The sequence below is a fragment of the Protopterus annectens genome, chromosome 7.part0 (genome assembly GCF_019279795.1).
Source record: "Protopterus annectens isolate FY-2018-M chromosome 7.part0, PAN1.0, whole genome shotgun sequence".
NCBI lineage: Eukaryota > Metazoa > Chordata > Ceratodontiformes > Protopteridae > Protopterus > Protopterus annectens.
The window spans coordinates 1942086454-1942106645 of record NC_056739.1 but is presented as its reverse complement, the minus strand read 5'-3'; the positions used below and the strand labels follow the sequence as shown (position 1 = coordinate 1942106645).

Genomic DNA, 20192 nt, shown 5'->3' with positions numbered 1-20192 from the left:
TCTTTGATGCATCTTTCTACTACAACTGCTCTATTAGCCTTTTTGTAAGCCAGCTAGTATTCCATCTTATCCTGGTCTATCCTCTCTATTTCAGATGTTTCCTGTACTCCTTCATTCTACTGACTATTTCCTCCTCACTGGCACTCTGCCACCAGATTTTATTATGTACCATATTTCTGTACCTGGCTTAGCTGCATATTTATGCTGTAGTTTTTACATATGGTGTTTCTAAATGATACCATTCATCTTCGGATCCACCTACCTCCTCTTCTTCCTGAGGTGCAATAGATTTAATAGAACATCTCTCACTATTTATGTCTCTTGTTTTTACCACCCCATTTCTGTCCCTTTCATACCTTCCTCTTCCATTTCCTGCTTCTACCTTTTAACCTTAAGCATGTAAAGGATCATCTGATTCTTCTTATCCTTCTACTCTTCTTTAGAATTTAAAAACTGCCAAATATCCTAAAGACTGGCTCTTGTTCTCTTATCTCAGATGATTTCTACTCCACCAGTCTAAGATTACAGTTCTCAAATCCTAACCTTCTCACCCTCTACTTTAAATTCCTTGCTTCCACATACTTCATAAAGGTTAACATTTCCCCAGACTCCATCATTCCTTGCATCCTGTATCCTCTGCCAAGCAATCCTCCCCCTTCCCTTCATAAATCTTTACATCCTGAATAATCTTATTTTTGAGGTTAATACTTGCATGCTTTCTCATGTACATCATATAAGGAAGAACTCCCACTTAAAGAAGATAACAATTCTTAACCATCTATCAATTATCTTCATTGTTTTCTCTTTTAAATCCATTATTTCCCTTATTTCCATTACTGTTCTTATATCTTCTTCCCAAGGTACCTATCTTTTCTCAGCAACCAAGGCAGCCCTATGTGTAATCTCTTTCTTTCTCCCATTTTACACCAACCAATTTTTTAAGATGAAATTTTAGCCCTGACTCCTCTGTAAATCTTATTAAAAAGACACAGAACTCTGGCAGTTGCTCATCTGGTCAACCATCATACAACCATCTGCAAAACAGATTATATGTCCCACACCCCTAAAATCCCCTTCTTCTTCTTCTTTTATCTCCTCCATACCATCTGGCTCAGACTCCCAATACCTTCCAAACATAGACTTTAGGAAAGTGGACATCCTTGACTTGTCCTCATCCGTAACATGACTCTCTCTTTGATCTACCTTAAATAAATGAATGCCACACACATGACTTTTGGTATAATACCTTCACTCAGCCACTTACCTTTCCATACTGCTTGGCTTAGCAACTTAAACAGAAACAAACAGTTTAAGCTGGAAAATGCCATTTAATGTCCATTTATAAAACTCTCCCTTACCCACCAGTTCAGCACATCTGACAAGGTTGATTATACTTCTCCAATGATCTGAAGAGGATCTACTCTTCACAAAACCTACATGCTTCTCTCAGATGACAATTGGCAAATACTTCTCAAAACTCTTCACTACAATTTTAGCATATATCTTAGGATCTACGTTGCACAAGGAGATGGTCCTGTACTTAACTGGATCTTTTCTCACCCTCAACCCTTACATTACACCAATAAAAATGCCTTGTACATAAATTCAAGCATCCTGTCCTTAACCAGTATTTGATCACACCCACCCAGCTATAACCACTAAATTATTCTTAACCTGAATGCCTTATTTTCTAGAAAAGTCTGTGGGGAAACCATCTGACCCACCAGTCTTTTCATGCTTCAAATATAAAATAGCTTTCACCACCTGTCCCACTCCTGTTTCCACTATCAACACTTCTCTCTGCTCTTATAAAAAGAACCTCCCCATCTCATTAACCACATTTATTTGTGATCCTCACCCTTCCCACATACAATCCTTCAAAGAACTTCCCTAGTCTCTTTCATCTTGTGAGACACCTCCCTGCTTCCTCTTCTAATTCTCCTTATCCCATTTGTACTGGTCTTTCAATTTCTTATACAATAATTTAACATCTACTTCTCACCGTGCCACCATCTTGTCTCTCCTCTAGCCAGCTCCATTTTAACTTTAAACTTCTTTGGTTTTCTTAGCTATACTCTTCGACTATCTAAATCTTCTTCTTCATTCCTATCCTGCATCTCTATCACCTTATGTTGTGACCCACTTAAATCATTTTCCAGTTCCATAACTTTCTTTCTTCTTTCTAGTTACTCCCCTTGTGCCATTGCTCATCCTCTTTATGCTTCCAATATTCCATCCCATCATGCCATTCTTTAACCCCTACACTCTCCTCATCTTTATTCTCCTGCATAATTTGCATCACCATACACTGTAACCACAGCATTGTCTTATGGCCTATGAAAGCACCCTTTGTAAGCAGTTTACCCTTACTTCCTTCACCAACCAGCTTAAAATGTGCATACAATAGCAAACAGAATGTAGATGCATTGTATTTGTAATTTAAATATCTACCAATAAACCATCTTTTTTACATCGGCAGGACAGTAATGTCCATATAACATTTCTCATAAGTAGTTTTCAGTACTGCTGTTTTATGACTGTGTGAGATTTTTTTTTGCCTCTTACAGATTGGTGCTATTCATTTATTTATTTATTGCCTCTTATTGATTGGTGTTCTCTGTATGTTACTGTATATTACTGTTTCTTGTTTAGTAACACTCAACTTTTCATTCTTTGTAACTAAGGCATGAATGAAAACAGGTGCCAGTGGTCTATTTCATCTACTTTCTAAATAAATAAACAAACAACTAATATGCAGCCACTGAAAAAAGACAGACAAAATGTTTTTATATGACTGGCTCTTGTTTTACTACTGTAAACTTCACAAACTATGTGAAAAGAAATGGAGTCCATCAAAGATGTACTTATGCTCCTGGCTCAGTAGCACAAGGATACAGAGCCCTATCTGCATCCCAGGTAACAGGGGTTCAATTAGCAGCCCAAGCTCTGAGAAAATCGGATGGAAGTGGAGAAAGATTAACACACTAATGGTGACAGTGTGTGTTGCTATTTCCATGGACAAGACTGGAGAAACTACTGCTTGTGCTTCGGGGGTATGGCAGGGTTGCTTGGAGGCAACACCCCTTGCAGAAGTGAGGGGTGGCCTCTGTAGTTAGCCCACAGACTATCCCATGCCCAGCACTTCACTAGATGCATGTGGACATTAGGGCTTAAAGTACAAAAAAATCTTGAAAACCCTTTGATGGCTGTCTGAATGATGGCCTCTCCCAGATGACTTTCAAGCTGGTGATTGGGAACAAAAAGGTTAATTTATCCAGAAGGAGTTGATAATTAACAGACAATGGGAACACAGAGAGAGTGAGAGAAAGAGAGAGAGAGATGAAAAAACTGTATTTGTGCTAAAAATGAATTTTACTTGTAGAGGTCTTAGCATATAAAAATGTTGAGTGGATGCAGTGTTTTAGCTATTAAAAGGTTATCCTTGAAACACTGTTGGTGCACACTGTGAAAAATACTCCACTCTGTACTACATTAGTTATGGGAGTCCTTGACCTAATCTCAACATTAGCACAGCTGCTTTATGGCATTGTGACTAAGAAGTATATGAACTGTGAAGCCATAAATACTAGGTTTACAACCACTCTTTGTGTTGCAGCTAATGACATCTGGAATATAACTGATGTTCATAAACCATTTTAAAATGTTTGCATATCAAAGTGCTGGTACCTAGCATTATGTACACATAGTACTATGCACCTGGTTACACAAGACACTCTTAGGATGGAACGGACTGAGGACATTTTTCAACAGACCCTGGAAGTCAGTTTTCTGAGAGCAGACACAACATACCTAAAGATGAGTAACATAGCTGGTTGGCTTTCTGATATTCACATGGATAAGAATAAGCATAGGCGACCTTTTCCCATAGGTGGTTGATGGAAACATTTGACATTTTATGAAAAGTATACAAAACACCCTGTTTTTGATGTGCTGGGATTTTCAGGCACCTGGAAGGGGGCCAATAATTGTGCATTTGGTGGTCACAAGGGTAGGGTAGGGAAAGAAAAGGGAAGGCAATAAATATGGAGAACAGATTAAAGGGTGTAACAGATCAGAGCAGTTTCCATCCTAAAATAATAAGCTTAAACAGAAACATGTACAAGTCAGGCAAGAGGTAGGGGCAGACTAATAAAGGCAGGCATAAGGTGCACTGTGTGGGATATAAGGTGATGTTTGTTGAAACCATGGGACAAAGCAAGGATGGATTATGAAACCAGGGAGGGATGGTGAGGCTAGTTGTACAAAGAAAGATAACCAGGGCAATGTGTGGTTCATAACTCACTGGCAGGTAATAATTACACACTGCACAAATAACATATACATAATCGCTGAGCAAATAAGAAAAGACTATACTTAATCAGGAAGTAGCTGCAATAAAAACATAGTTACAAGAATATAATTTTTTAGGCAATGTAACAGTAAAAATTACCCCCCAGGGAAAAAAAAAAGAAGCTGACAGTAATTTTAAGAAAAGGACAGAATTATTGTATTAAAAGATTATAACAAAGCAAAGTCATAAAAAGTTTACAAAACAAACAGCAGAAGGAATAAACACAAGAAAGCAGCTCTTAGAAAGTAACAGCATATAAGCTCAGTGGTAGCCTGTACAGGATACAGACAATGGTAGTTTGTTATGATCATGTCTAGGCTGACCATCTGGACTTTCAAAGAGAGATTGTATGGTAGCAAAGGGCCAAGAGTAATTTTGGTTCCCTACAATCCAGGGTAAATCTGTGTGTGTGTGTGTGGGGGGGTGGACAGGATACAAATGCCTCTTTTCAGGAATGACCGCAGAGCACTTCCTGGTTTGAAGTCTTGCTCAGAAGTCCACAATGGGTAAATGGAGATAGAGGTGATGAAACCAAGACTACACGATGAAGCTTGGTATAAACTTCATAGCCTTAATCCTGTCCATTAAACTGCAATGCATCTGTCAGACATTATGATTTACAGCAGTATTGCAAGTGGGGCCAATAATCTGATGTTAAAAAATATTGTATGTGTTTTTTAGAAGATGGTGTTCGGGCACTCATGTTCTTTGTAATAATAACTACACAGGGAAAACAAAAAGCATTAAGTTCAGCAAACAGGAACTTATAATGGAAAGGACCACAGCAAAACACTATTTTAAGAAATGCAACACTGATAATAGTTTATCAAAATATGTAATATTAGAACAGCGTTTAGTTTAGGAAGGAAGGTGACATTAAATCTAATATAAAGTATAATGCTGCATGCATTAAAGAAACTAAGTTACATTGAATGTATTGTTTATTGGTGTAATTTGTTGTTGTTTCACCGGTGGATGATAAATGGATATTAAGCATATTTACAGTTATCCCCTTGCAAGGCTTAGGATGGATGCCAAGGATTATTTTCTACAATAAACTAAGTGATTTTTACTGCGTTCCGTTGCTTAATTATATTCTTATCATTCTTCCAGAATACTATTTTATAACCATCCTGAATAAATAAAACATAACTGTCAGTAATAACCAAATAGCTATTCATAAGGGATCATCTTCTTTACAAATATGACATCACAGCCTACCTCCTTTTTAGTTGCAGAAACTTTCACATAGTTGGAAATCAGACCAGCAGATTTTCAGTGACATGCAATTTCTTATCCTATGCTATGTTATATATACCACAGTCCACTTTCTTCTATGTTTTTTACCTTACAAATACTACTTTTCTCAATGCAGCTTCAAATATTTCTTAGTTCATTTCCTTGATATACTTCTCACACTGTTTGCCTGTAATGTATTATATCTTAATTGTTTTGGTTGTTTGTGTCTTTTGGCTTTTCCCGGTTAGGGGTCGCCACAGCGGAACTCCGGTCCGCTAATGATTGGTAGTGGATTTTTACGTACCGGGTTACCAGCCCTGACGCACAACCTTCAACGAAGGCATGCCCCATTCACGTATGCCTCCACACAGAAGACGCTCTAGCTGAGAATCGAACGGGGCAACGTCTTGCCATGAGGCGACAACGCTACCGCAGCACCATCACCGCAGTTTTAGTTCATTTGTAAAAAAAAATAAGGTTCGCAGCCCACTACACCTTTCAGGAGCAACCTGAGAGATATAGTCTGGGTAGGTGACTTGCTCAAAATTGTATTTTACACCAGTGGAGACTGAGAGAATCAAACCCTAGATTACAGGATGACGATCATTATCAGCTAACATTCATAACCTTCAGCGTTACACTGCCAGTCTCACTTTTCCCCTTCAACTGAGTTACAATTTCTCTTCTTTCATTTTATTTGTGCAAGTAATAATGACACCATCTCCAAACAAAGACAGCAGATTTCCCTCCCTCTCTCTGCAAAACCATCATAGTTAAGCAAATATAATTTGTAAAGAATATCTCCATCTCATATGATGTGAACTGTTCTCAGTTGGCATAGTTATCTTTTATTAAGTTTGCCTTTTTAACTCCTGAAACACAGGAAAACTCAATAGTATCACTTTCTCTATACACCCTTTTATTTTCTTTGCCGTCTTTTTTATGTTTTTATTGCTAGTCAAAATTCCATAACTTCGGAAATACGTGTTTGAACATATGTCAGTCGAAGTTACAAAACTATGCAATATAGACCCATCCTGTTCTCGTGCCAGGAGACTGAATCACATCCCTTATAGGGCGTTGTACATGGGTCTACTTTTCTTAGCAAATAAGGGACAAGTTATTTAGTGTCATAAACCTTCCCTGTGCAATGTAGATCATGTAACTCACAAAAAAGAAAAGAAAACAAAAAAGACCTAGAAAGAGCATCCCTCATTGTCTGGAGATTTGACAATGCGGCCTTCATAGAGCTGTTGCCATCCATAAATGTCGACCAGTGAAGAAGGACTTCTCAAAAGGTTAAGTGAGCTGCTATGGAGGCCGGGAATGGAACATAACATTCACCATGATATATTATCTCCGGAAGGAAGAATGAGTGAATAATTGTCTGTAGTCAAGAGAAGGATTCGTGCAGACACCTCAAAAATTCCAGCAGCAGTCCTAATCTGCACTAAGAAAGATGAGATCTTTAGAGCTTTCAGCCTTCAGTGTACAACTCACATAAAGCCAAAGAAGAGATGCCTGAAACTATAAATTTCCTAGAGGACAGAATGATTTCTGTGCACTCTGAAGCCAATCATGCTTTTCCACTAAGCCATATGAATACATTACAGTCTGCTTGGGAAGGGTAGACATAGGGAAAACTCTTGGTAGTACCGAAAGTGGAACCCATTTGACATCCTACCAGAAAATGGAAAAGGGAAGAAAAACTACCAAGCTACTATTGGCTCCTAATGGGATTGTCTGTTGCATTACAATCAGAATTGACAAGACAAGTGAGTTTTAGCCCGGCAACTTAAGCCCTTGGTGACTGTATAAGCCTTATTCACTCTGCAGATTTTCAACAACAAAGTATCTTATAGTGGAAGTAAGACATGAGGCTTGAGTGCCAGTCTTTCACAGTGGCTGCCTGTGATGTAGAGACTAAAAGGAGGCTAAGATCTGCTGCTAAAAGGGAATACCAAACAACTGGAAGGACATTAGTAAGGAAAACAATGAAGACACACCTACATTCATAGTCACTAGCAAATGATACAGCTGCACCTAAGTGAGAGAAAAAAAATCTCCACCACATGGTTGAGCAAAAAACTCACAATATGATGGACTGTGTTAAGTTAGTAATTTGGAGGAAATTCTTGAAAGTATATGCAGTTCCATAACAGCCCTCCTGAAACTAGAAAGTATTGATATCTGCATCATCATACACATGGGGAAGTGACAGCACACCCACCCTACTGGGATTCAATGCCTACCACTCCTCTGGGACAACTACTGAAGGTGTTTATGTTACTTCTGGTAATATGTCCATATTTCTACCAACTTCCACCACATTTAGATGTATAGGGCAAGAAAAAAATCTCAACCTCTTCCACATCCTAGTGAGTATAAGTAAGATTCCTTCCTATACCTTAGCCAACTACAGAGCTCCTTCAATGACACACACAACCCCCCTTAGGCATACATAAACAAGAATAAGTCCCACATCACAGAGCCAATTTACTCTTAAGGATTTCAATTACCAGTCCATAATACAGGAAGACTGACACTACTATGAAGAAATATACACAATGCTTCCTACATTTCACTGATGAAAAATCTCTAGACCAGGTAGTCTACTCCTTCTGTAGGGATTTAAATTTACTTGACTTCATTCTCACAAATATTGCACTGTTATGCTTGGTGTCTATAGTTAACACTTCATTGGACAGATCTGACCACTACTCAGTAGTTTTCAGGATTAGGATGCATACCAATCTGTAACAAACCCTACCACTTTAGGGAGTTCTCAGAGGTAAACTTTTTGCAGATAGCTGATGATCTGAAGCAGCTTTGTTGATAAGAAACTGTCCTTGACCACCATATATCTAACATCATTCAAAAGTCCTTCTACGGTGCCCAACAAATAACCAAAGGTATATCTTCTTGGTCCAAGGATGTTATCATCTCTCTCTCTTCCTCCCTTATTAGGTTCATAATAGAATGCGGTGCTCCCTTTGGCATGTACCTTTCCAAAAACATGATCCAGCCTGACAGACCCCAGTGCTTCCTAGCAAAATCAGGTGCTCCCTTTGGCATGTACCTTTCCAAAAACATGATCCAGCCTGACAGACCCCAGTGCTTCCTAGCAAAATCAGGAACCAGAGTTACATGTGCTATCCAGAATGTCTTAAAGCTCTACTTCTGTCTAGCCTAAAGGCCTCAAATAACCCAGTCCCACATGACCTAATGCATGTTTGCAAATGTCTGCATTACCAAGAGCACCTGCGCAAGAAACCTAAACCTCTATCCCATTTACAGCACTTACTGGTGGGGACATATACTGCTTCCAAAGATTTTTACTCCTACAGAACAGACTTCTTCATATTAATGAAATTATCTCCCTAACCCTCTTCAAATACAACCCAGAGGCATGCATGAGTAGCTGTTACGTTACCCTGCATCTAGCCCCACAATAAGTTATGTAAAGGGGTAACAATTACTTGCAATTGCTTGGCATGGGTAGGTGATCATTGACCAGTAGTAACCTATGAAACCTAGTTACCACATTTAACATATGACCATGTTTATATTTTTACACACTGAAGAGTTAGTACTGACAAAAAGGTGATCTTTATGGGGCCCGTGGGCCTAGCAATATTCACCCACCAAGACATTTGAATCCATGTATACTTTCCTGCAAGTCCCATGAATAAATTACCTCATACATTTAACAGAGAAATGAAACAATTGGGACAGTACTAGATATCTGCTGATGGCTAGAATATTGAATACTAGTGTTACCTACTGAGAATATGCAGCTTCAAAATTATTCATCATTGCTTTAAAGTATCACAAGTACAGACAGGTCAGCAATCTATGGCAATTTAGAATGGGCAAATCATTTCAGATCTTATAGGTTTCAATGCAAAAAAAGTTACATACCTGCATACATTTTATATAAGAGAGTTAGTATTTATTACAGATCCAAGCATAAAGCAAAAGTGACAACCTGTGCTTCTGGCAGCCAGGAGGCATTTTCCTGGGGGGGGGGGGGGTGTCCCAGCTAATATACTTCACAGTAGAATGTTTATCATCACAAAGGTTCTGACAAGGTTAACTTCATAACAGTCAATATACCACACATCTCTGTAATGGTAACAGCACCGTGTATAAAACTACTTTGTTTTTAATAATTTAGGGATATGCATATTCCAAGCAGCCTGTGCTTCTGAATCTCAGGCACTGTGCAAATTGAAACTGCATAGTTAGTTTGAAAGTTGATTACAGGATGTGTGATAAAGAAAATGCCTGTTACAAGGGAAGAACAACATTGTTAGCCCCAATACATAATTTATTTATTTTGTTAATCGAGTTGATGCACTGGTCTACAGACCATTTTAGCCACAACCCAGGCACAAAGAAAATTCACAAAGTTGTGATATCATTTCTTTAACTCTGTATAGAATTCTTACCAAAAACACAAAGGTAATTGTACAAAGTTGTAATGCATCTGATTTACACCATCTTGTATCCTTATTTTCAAATCTAGCCACCAAAACTGGAATGACTAAGTTGTAATTTACTTCATTTACACTATCTGGTATGTTTATTTTTAATACAGCGACTAAGTACAGAATGAAGTTATAGGCATAGAACAGTAATACATAACACACTGTATTTCACTCAGTAATACATTATTTTATTCTAACACTGCATTTTGCTTAATGACTTATTGTATTGTGCATAGGACTTGGTATAACAGATAGTATGGGTAAAGATTATTTAGATGTAATGCTTAGGGAGAAAGCAACAGATGAATAAAATAATAATGCTGAAAAACTATATTATGGAAGTTTTAAACCATTACCATTTGTAGCAGATATACATCTGTATCTACAGTGAATATAAAAAGTGTACACACCCCTGTTAAAATGCCAATTTTTTGTGATATAAAAAAATGAGACCACAATAAATAATTTCAAAACTTTTCCCACTTTTAATGTGACATATAACCTGTACAATTCAATGGAAAAACAAACAAATCTGTTAGAGGAAAACATATAAAAAATAAAATCGTACAATAAGCTGGTTGCATAAGTGTGCACACCATTAAACTAATACTTTGCAGAAGCACCTTTTGATTTAATTACAACATTCATTCTTCTTGGGTAGGAGTCTATCAGCATGGCACATCTTGACTTGGCAATATTTGCCCACTCTTCCTTTCAAAAGTGCTCCAAATCTGTCAGATTGTGAGGGCATCTCTTGTGCACAGCCCTCTTCAGGTCACCTCACAGATTTTCTATTGAATTTAGGTCTGGGCTGTGGCTGGGCCATTCCAAAATTTTAACTTTCTTCTGGTGAAGCCATTCTTTTGTTGATTTGGATGCATGTTTGGGGTCATTGTCATGTTGAAAAGTGAAATTACTCTTCATCTTCATCTTTCTAGCAGATGCCTGAAGGTTTTGGGCCAAAAGTGACTGGTATTTGGAACTGTTCATAATTCCCTCCACTTTGACTAAAACCCCAGTTCCAGCTAAAGAAAAGCAACCCCAAAGCATGATACTGCCACCACCATGCTTCACTGTGGGGATAGTGTTCTTTTGGTGATGTGAAGTATTGTTTTTGAGCCAAATGTACCTTTTGGAATTGTGGCCAAAAAGTTCAACCTTGGTCTCATCAGACAATAACAAATTTCCCACATGTTTTTGGGAGACAATGTATTGTTTTGCAAATTTTAGCTGGACCTGGATGTTTTATTGTGTAAGAAAAGGCTTCCGTCTTACAACTCTACCCCACAGGGCAGACATATGGAGAATATGGGAGATTGTTGTCACATATAATACACAACCACTAGCCAGAAATGTCTGCAGTTCCTTCAGTGTTGCTGTAGGTCTTTTGGCAGCCTCCCTGACCAGTTTCCATCTTGTCTTTTTATCAATTTTGGAGGGATGTCCAGTTCTATGCAACGTTACTGTTGTCCCCATATTTTCTCCACTTTCTGATGACTGTCTTCACTGTGTTCCATGGTATATTTAATACTGTGGAAACGTTTTTGTACCTTTCTCCTGACTGATACCTTTCAACAATGAGATCCCTTTGATGCTTTGTAAGCTCTCTGCGAACCATGACTTTTGCTGTAGCAGACAACTGAGTAAATGTCAGGAAAATCCTACTAGGACAGCTGAACTTTATTTGGGGCTAATCAAAGTGTCTTTAATTAATGGCAGGTGTGTACCCAAAAAGATTAAATATTGTAATTAAATCAAAAAGTGCTTCAACGAAGTATTAGTTTAAGGGTGTGCACACTTATGCAACCAGCTTATTGTATGTTTTTTATTGTTTATATTTTTCCCCCTAACAGATTTGTTTTTCAATTGAATTGTATAGGTTATAGGTCACATTAAAGCTGGGAAAAGTTTTGAAATGATTTACTGCAGTCTCATTTTTTTTATATCACAAAAGCCTGGCACTTTAACAGGGGTGTGTGCACTTTTTATATCCACTGTATATCTGCATATACATAGATTGATATCTGTAGTTGGCTAGACATCTTAATCTAGATATATATTAGTATGATAAACTCCACAACTAAACTATGATTCAAACAAAAATCAAATTCTGAAACTCACTATAACACCATTAATGAATTTTTGCAGGGATGAGGGAATTTCTCAATGCCTCTCATACTTTTACTGCTTGTATAGACTAATAGTGTGATTGCTTTACTTCAGAACAGGGGAGGAAACTGAGATAACACAGTCCTACACTTAGTATGCCTTCTCTTGGAATTTACACTTATTTTTCTACAATTCTGAGGCTTGCAAGTATGAAGTTCAGAATTTCAGTAGATACTCAACTAGGTATGACACAAGTGGCACCCTTTAAATATCTGTATCTGAGTATCATGAGTCAGCCACCAAACATCCCCATGAATTCAAGAACACAGGATGTATCTTCAATACACTACTGGGGAATTAAAAGGTTTTGGTGAGGGAGCACATAGTCCTATCCCATTTTCTTGAATGGAATACAGGAGAACTGTGTACCATGAAAGTGACACACAGTACACCAAAGTAAGCCAGTTTTCCATTTTACAGTATTCCTTAGCTAGTTGCTGTGAGCAGATACTTTTTAAGTCACTCTATAGATGTCTGCACTGCCTTAGGTTGGTGGGCTGGGGTCCACCATTCTGAATGATGATTTCATAAAGAATTTACATTCAGTTGTCATAATGCTAGATTAAGTTTCATCGTCATATTATGTTAGCTGATGACATGGTGCTGTGCATGGTCACACTTTGCCAGCATCACTGTGTGAGATCAATCAAGTTTGTCTGAGATAGCAGGCTTGCCTACACAGTAGAAGGCTCTGTTACTGCTAAGGATTTCCTTCTCCCACTGGTATTATGCTGTGAATTATAACTGGCCTTGAAGCAACATTCCATGGCACAAAAGCCATACTCTATAACAAACAATGCTTACAAATGCTGCCTATTCTACTCTGTGACACCGTACAAGTCACTTAATTTTGATGTACTTTTGGGAAGTACCTCAATATGGGCTTCTGGCATCATTGGACCTTTCAAGATTTATTGTATTACCAGTAAGTAAATTGGGGAGAAAGTAATGCTGTTTAACTCTTTATGTGGCTTGTGTCAATGCCATATTCACTGATGGCTGACAACTTGTAAAGCAGCCATGACAGGTAGTGCTATGAAAATGCTCTGTGGAATTCAGCAGACTGACAGCTGCATTCAGGATAGAAGACTTAATAGCTGAGCAATCTTGGTTGATGGAATATCATCCTATGCTACATCTGCAGCTGCTGCTAATTAAAATTGCGATGAGAAGGCTGCCATGATCACAAGGTCTGAGCAGACAAATATAGAAAAAAAACCCTCCTCTGTTTATAGCTTGTCACAGCAGCTTGCTTTCTGTCTGTCATTAAGCACATTTCCTTGGGGTTCACTCGCAGCAGTTATTTATGCAACTAAATGTAACCTCTCCTAAAAATTAAACATTGCTCGGTCACTTGCTTACAACCAGGATAGGTGATAAAAGACTAATGTCATGCAAAACTAATGAGCAGAATTTATTTTTATTGCCAAAGTAGGTGATCAAAACATAAAAATGTGATTACAGAGTCATACTGATTTCAGTATGCTATCTTTTCCCTTTACAGTCATATTATACACATTTTATCACAAATCCACATCAGTGATTACTTAATTATGTAACTCCAAAGGAATATAGAACCCCTGCACATAACTTACAAGTTCTTTGCACAAGAATTCTGGACAAAGCACAGTGACGTAGCTAGAGTTTGAGCCGCTTGTGACTGCCTTTGAGTTTGCCGCCCCTCTCCCTTCACAAATTCATGGTGAAATGGGGCTCCCCATACACAGCCCTCCCCTGCTGCAGCCATTCCAGTGTCCCATTACTTGGCTATTTCTCCCCATTTGCCATAAACACTGTAATGTGCATACTGTTTTATGCTTTACTTCTACAATGATTACTTGGATTTAATTAAAAACTTTTATTTTAAATTTTATAGCACAAACACTGATAGACATCTGCTAAATAAAGTAATACAATCTCACAATGAAAACAGACCTAGCATTAAAAAAGTAATACAATGTCACAATGAAGACAAACTTAGCATTAAAACATCTCTGCCTTTGAAACTCACATTCATTGAAACAGCACTGAAACCCAGATTCAAAGAAAATGCATCTTCCCAGTGGCGGATAACATTTACCTTTGGGCTGTTTTCAAGTTATGTGCCCTTGCCCATATATTTAGGATCATGCAAACATACATGTGTTCTTTGATTCAGCTTCCTGATTGAATTAAATTATATTCCTTGTATAATACAACACACTTGTTAGAGCATGTTTTAAATTTATTGTTTTGAACATTCTTCCAGTGTGCAATGAACCAAATGTATGAATCAATAATGACAAAACTGCCCAGTTTACATTTCCATCATAAAAGTCTGCCCAAACTTCTGTCATTACAATCTGCCAATATCAGTAAACATGCACAATCTCTGCAAAAGTAAAAATCATCTAAATAATTCCACATTAAAGAGATCTGTAACTAATAAAGAGATTGCTGCTAGCAAACAACTTTATATTTCAATGTTTCATCTACAAATAAAGTGCATGTTGCCCTTGAAGAATAAATTGCTTATGTTACATTAAAAAGGGTATGGTAAGAAGGTTAATATTGCAATATGGAATGGATGGTAAACCGATAACAGGTTCATAGTTACTTGGTATCATCTGCAGAGGAAGAAATTCTCAGAACTGCAGGTACAAGACAGTACAGTATTAACAATCCAGCTACATACTGTGAGAGTAGAACCCACAGCCTTCTGCATTAAAAGTCAATATGCTACTTGCTGTGCTACTAATAATGCTTTTAAATGCTTTAGCACAATAGTGATATCATTTGCTAAACAGTTGCATGTTGCAAACAGACTTGGCATAAGCAGCACTAAACTCTTCCCCTGAAGTTCTCAGCTCCTTGTAAAATGCACTTGACATTCAACTACATCTCTTAACTTTGCAGCACAAGAAATCTAGAAAAAGCCAACATTTATGGAGTATGTGTGTGTGTGGGGGGGGCAAAGGCCCCAAACCAGGGACACATTTCAAATATTGCTTGTATAATCTTCGAAAGTTGCTAGAATAAAATGTTTTGTGCTATTGTGTGTTTCCTGAAAAATAGGAAGACTGAAACTTAGATGGCCATCATTATTTTGTGAATTCAGTCCTCACTGATTGACCAGAAAACCACAAATGTTAACAGGAACAAACCAAAAGTATGAGCCAAGCCAGAAATTCTGTGGACTCAACTCCTTGAATCACAAGTGGTGGTAGGAGTACATACTTCAGGCTCTTGTTTCTTGCACCTAAAGTACAGGGTTTGAACAAGAGTAACACTAACCGCAAGGTATCCCTAACTGGGGCATTTCACACACACACACTAAATGTGACAGTCACAAAAGTGCTGCCAGGGGCAGACTGCCCCTCTTGCCCCCAGCTATGTCACTGACAAAGCCGAAATATAATGGGGGAACAAATGCCCCAAATCAGGTGTAATACTTTAATATCTAAAAAAAATGTACATTTTATTCAACTGCTTTTACTGTAATTGTGTTCTTCCTGCTTTATTACCTTATTTTGCTTTGCTGCTTGCTCTTAAGTACAAGTGCTTTTATTCTGCTGCATTTATTACTGCTTGTCAGTAGCCTAATTAAATGTGTCTGTTATATTCTAAGCCTCTTAGTTTTGGTTTTAACACTTGGGCTTCAAGCCAGTTGTTTTACGTTTAAGAAGCTTTTTGTGGCCTACATTCTTGTGGACAAGCCCTTATCAAAACTCTCTCTCCATAAGTCCGTCCAAGTTTTCAGAACACTATGTCTGGACAATTCCCATCAGTTTCTCCTACCAGCCTGGTTGACGTGGGCATACTGAGACAGTATAGCAACTGCCTCATGTTCACTGACAACTCTCTTTTCATAGCCCATAATTCTTCTACTTATGAGAAATGCATCTATATCAGTAAGCTAGAATAAATAGTCTCTCTCGCCACAGTTAGTACTCCTGACAAAGAGGAGATTGCCAGCACAACCACCACACCACCCACATCACATAGCCAAGCACAACACATACCCACCTATGCAGAGGACCTCAATAAAAACGTACCTACACAGCAGAGACCTCCAAACCACATTCAAAAACATTCCACACGCAACACCAAACACATCACAGACAGCAGACAACACACCAGTGTCTCACAAACACAGCCCATAAGGCATAACTATAAACCAACACAGCCCATAAGGCATAACAATAAACCAAACATACTAGTCATTGGTGACTCAGTTGTGAGACACACCGATGTACCCCTCACCAGGCTCAATAAGGAGAAGTTCATGGTCAGTTGTCTGTCAATCTGCCACATCACACATGCACTTAAGTTTTTCCACAACAGGTACAAGTATGACTCAGTCATTGTCCATGTTGGTGTGAATGACACGAGACATACCTCCCTGGACTCTATGAAGAGAGACATTACTGAGCTCTCAGAGTATGTGCCTCAGGCAGGTATGACCCTAGCCTTAAAGAGCATCCTACCTTCACCAAGAATGATAACAAAATACCAACTAAAAGTAATTGACATAAACAATTGGCTTAGTTTCTGGTGTCATTCCAAGGGGATCCAGTTTCTGTCTGCCTGGGTTGACAGGCCTCGATGCTTTGCCAGATATGGCCTCCACCTGTCACCCCTGGGATTCCAGATTCTGGCCAAGGCTTTTGCCTAACTCATTGTGCTTTTTTTAGGAAATGTCCCACAGACAAATCTTCCGACATAAAAGAGCTGTCAAAAAGCAAACTGAAGGTCATGCTGCTTAACACTAGGAGCCTTAACCTGAAAATGCACTCACTGCAGGCTATCCTCACACTGGAAGATGCCAACATCTATGTAGTCATAGAAACTTGGTTCAAGGCTTCAGAGAGCACACCTGCCTTACCAGCCTATACCTCATATTCTGACCCCAAAATGAGGTCGGGAAGACTAAGGGTGGTGGAGTTTCTATCTTCATTAAAGACAAGCACACCTCCAGACTAGTTTGCCAGCATGATGCACTAGAACTTCTCCAGGTGCAAATGACAGTTGGTAAACACCCATCCAAGTTACATCCAGCTTTAGATCCCCCTCCATGACTCAGGACACCCATTGCTCCTTCCTGGTCCTATTTGGCTCCATCAAGGTACCCCTAACACCCTGATCCTTGGTGACTTCAACTACCCCACCATAGACTGGGTGAACTATCCCTGCACTAATGTACTCACCCGATGATTCCTTGACTACATCAATTCTAATGCACTAGACCAGCTCATCTCATCCCCCACAAGGGGAGATAACATTCTGGTCTTGGTTCTCACCAACATGGGCAACTGCTGCACCACTCCCATTAGTCTGTCTCATTCGAAGTTTCTATCCTGCCCACCCCCCCCACCCCCTCAAGCCATAACCAGGCTAAAACTCTTCTCAAAAGCTGACTACAACCTCCTAAGGGAGGCTATCAGTAGCTTCACTCCAACGCCTCCCTCAGATGATGCAGACAACTATGCTGAACAGTACTGTCAATGCAGTATACAAGCACCTGTACAACTGCATGGACTCAGCCATACCCAACAGAACTAAAACCTGCTCCTCAAGGAACCACAAACCTATCTGGTAGACATCCTCTATCAACAGGCTTTACAACAAAAGGAAGAAACTGTTGTTCAAGGGTAAAAAGGCATTAATTCCCAATTGGAAAAACTCCCTCCTTACCCTCATCAAGCAAATCAGATCACTAGTGAAAACCTCAAAAGGCAATTATGACTCAAGACTAGCCTCTGAAACAAAGGAAAACCACAAAGTCTTCTTCAGTTATGTCAGGAACCTCCATGGCAAAGCGCAGGTTTGTTCTGAATTAGCACTTAATGGTACCATTTTCACTGATCCTGTTGACTTAGCCAACCTGCTAGCAGATAGGTTCAGCATAAACTTCACCCTCCCATCCCCACCCAAAGGCCCATTCGACATCCCCGATACTTGTCCTCATACCTCACATCTTGATAGATCAAGTATTAAAAGCTCTATCCAAGGCAAAAAAACACAGCTTCCATGTGACCTGACAGTACCCCAGGCTGTATTCTGCACCATCTCCAGCAAGAACTAGCTTCGCCATTAAGCACCCTATTCAACCACAGCCTAAGTATGGGCTTCATTCCAGCAGAGTGGAGAACTGCCATTGTCAACCCCTTGGTGCCACTGACCCTTGAAACTATCACTGCATTAGCTTGACAAGTCTGATATGTAAAGCCATGGAGCATATTACTATTGACATAAACAAGGACACAGGCAATCTCCAAGTATTTCACCCCACCTAGATTGTTTTCGTCAATGGCAAATCTTGCCTGTTTAACCTGGTTGACTTATTTGATACTGTAACCAAGGCCCTGGATGAGGAAAAGTCAGTATATACAGCTCACCGTGACTTGGCCAAAGCCTTTGACACAAGACCCCACTCGAGCATCATCAAAAAGCTAATACAGCTTAGCAAAAATCCCTATATCATCAGGTGGGTGGCCATGGCTAACATGCAGAGTGGGTAGGAATGGGTTCCCCCCTGCTTCTTGATGTACCACATAACTGTGATGTTGTCTATTTTTATTAGCAGTTGTCCTGGAAAGAGTAGGGATCTGAAAGCTATCAGGGCATTCTGTACAGCTAGCATCTCTTTCTGGTTGATGTGCAGATGAATCTGACTTAGGCTCCAGTAGCTCTGAATACATTTGCCAGCCATGTGAGCCCCCCAGGCATAGTCTGATGCATCTGTGGCCAGGGTCTGGGCAGCATCGTGTAGAGTGAATGTCTGTCTCTTGTTGTGGTTGCATGCTTCTTCCCACCAAAGGAACTCTGTCCTTAAACAGGGTATGACAGGAATGACTGTTTCCAGGTCCTGAGAATGTTGGCACCAGACTTTTTAAATACCACTGTAATTTCCTCATATGCAGTCTTGCACATGGAATTAGCAGTATAGATGAGGCCATGAACCCTAGGCCTTGCAATATTTTTCTTGCAGATAGATGGGTTCTGGTGACCATTAATCTGTCAGATAGACTTGCTTTTCTGAAGTGAGAAATGCCATCTGGGAAGTTGTGTCTACGCCTGCTTCCAGGAATACAATCTTTTGACTGGGTACCAGTTGTGATTTCTTTTCGTTGATGGTGTACCCCAAGGAAGTAAGAAGGCTTTTTACAAATACTAGGTGCTGAAGCAGCAATTCCTGACTGTCCGCCTGAATCAGGCAGTCATCCAAGAATGGGTAAATTTGGATATTTCTATGCCTGCAGCATGCAATGGCTGGAACCAAGCATTTTGTTAATACCCTGGGCGCAGTAGATAAGCCAAAGGGAAGTGCAGAAAACTGATAATGCATAGATCCTGCCCTGAAATGTAGATACTTCCTGTATGACTCTCTTCTAGGGATCTGCAGATAGGCTTTTTTTTTAAGTCTAGGGTGACTAACCAGGCATCCTTGGCTAACATAGGAAGAAGCTGTTGCAGGGTAAGCATTTTGAATTTTGGTACCACCAGGAAGGTGTTGAGAATTGAAAGATCCAGGACTGGGTGCCAAGAGCCCTCATTCCTGGGTACCAGGCAGAGTCTGGAGTAGAATCCTTGGCCCCTCTGTTCTACTGGAACAGGCTGAATAGCTCTGATATTGTGCAGGGAAAGTACTTGGTTGTGAGTCTCTGCCAACTGGTTTGGAGGAAGGTCTGGAAACTCGCTTGGGGTTGGCAGAGAATGGAAATAAAATTTGTACCCCTGGGATACAATGTTGAGGACCCATTGGTCCTGGGTGATGGACATCCAGTTTTTTGCATGAAAGGCAAGTTGTCCTCCTAGGGGCTCAAGCAGTTAGACAGGGCTGGGAAGTGGATTAAATAAGTCATTGTGAGCTTTTTCCATAAGGAGGTGGCTTAGCACTCCCTGCTTTAGGGGTGGAGTCACTCCATTGCTTAGATCTCTGCATACCCTGAGACTGTAATCTG

The 20192-nt window shown here is 39.5% G+C and overlaps 1 protein-coding gene across 1 annotated transcript in view; it reads right to left on the bottom strand.

Moving 5' to 3' along the window:
* SLCO3A1 (solute carrier organic anion transporter family member 3A1) overlaps positions 1 to 20192 on the bottom strand; it is a 1904841-nt gene that overhangs the window by 620918 nt on the left and 1263731 nt on the right. The gene's annotated exons all lie outside the window — the stretch shown is intronic.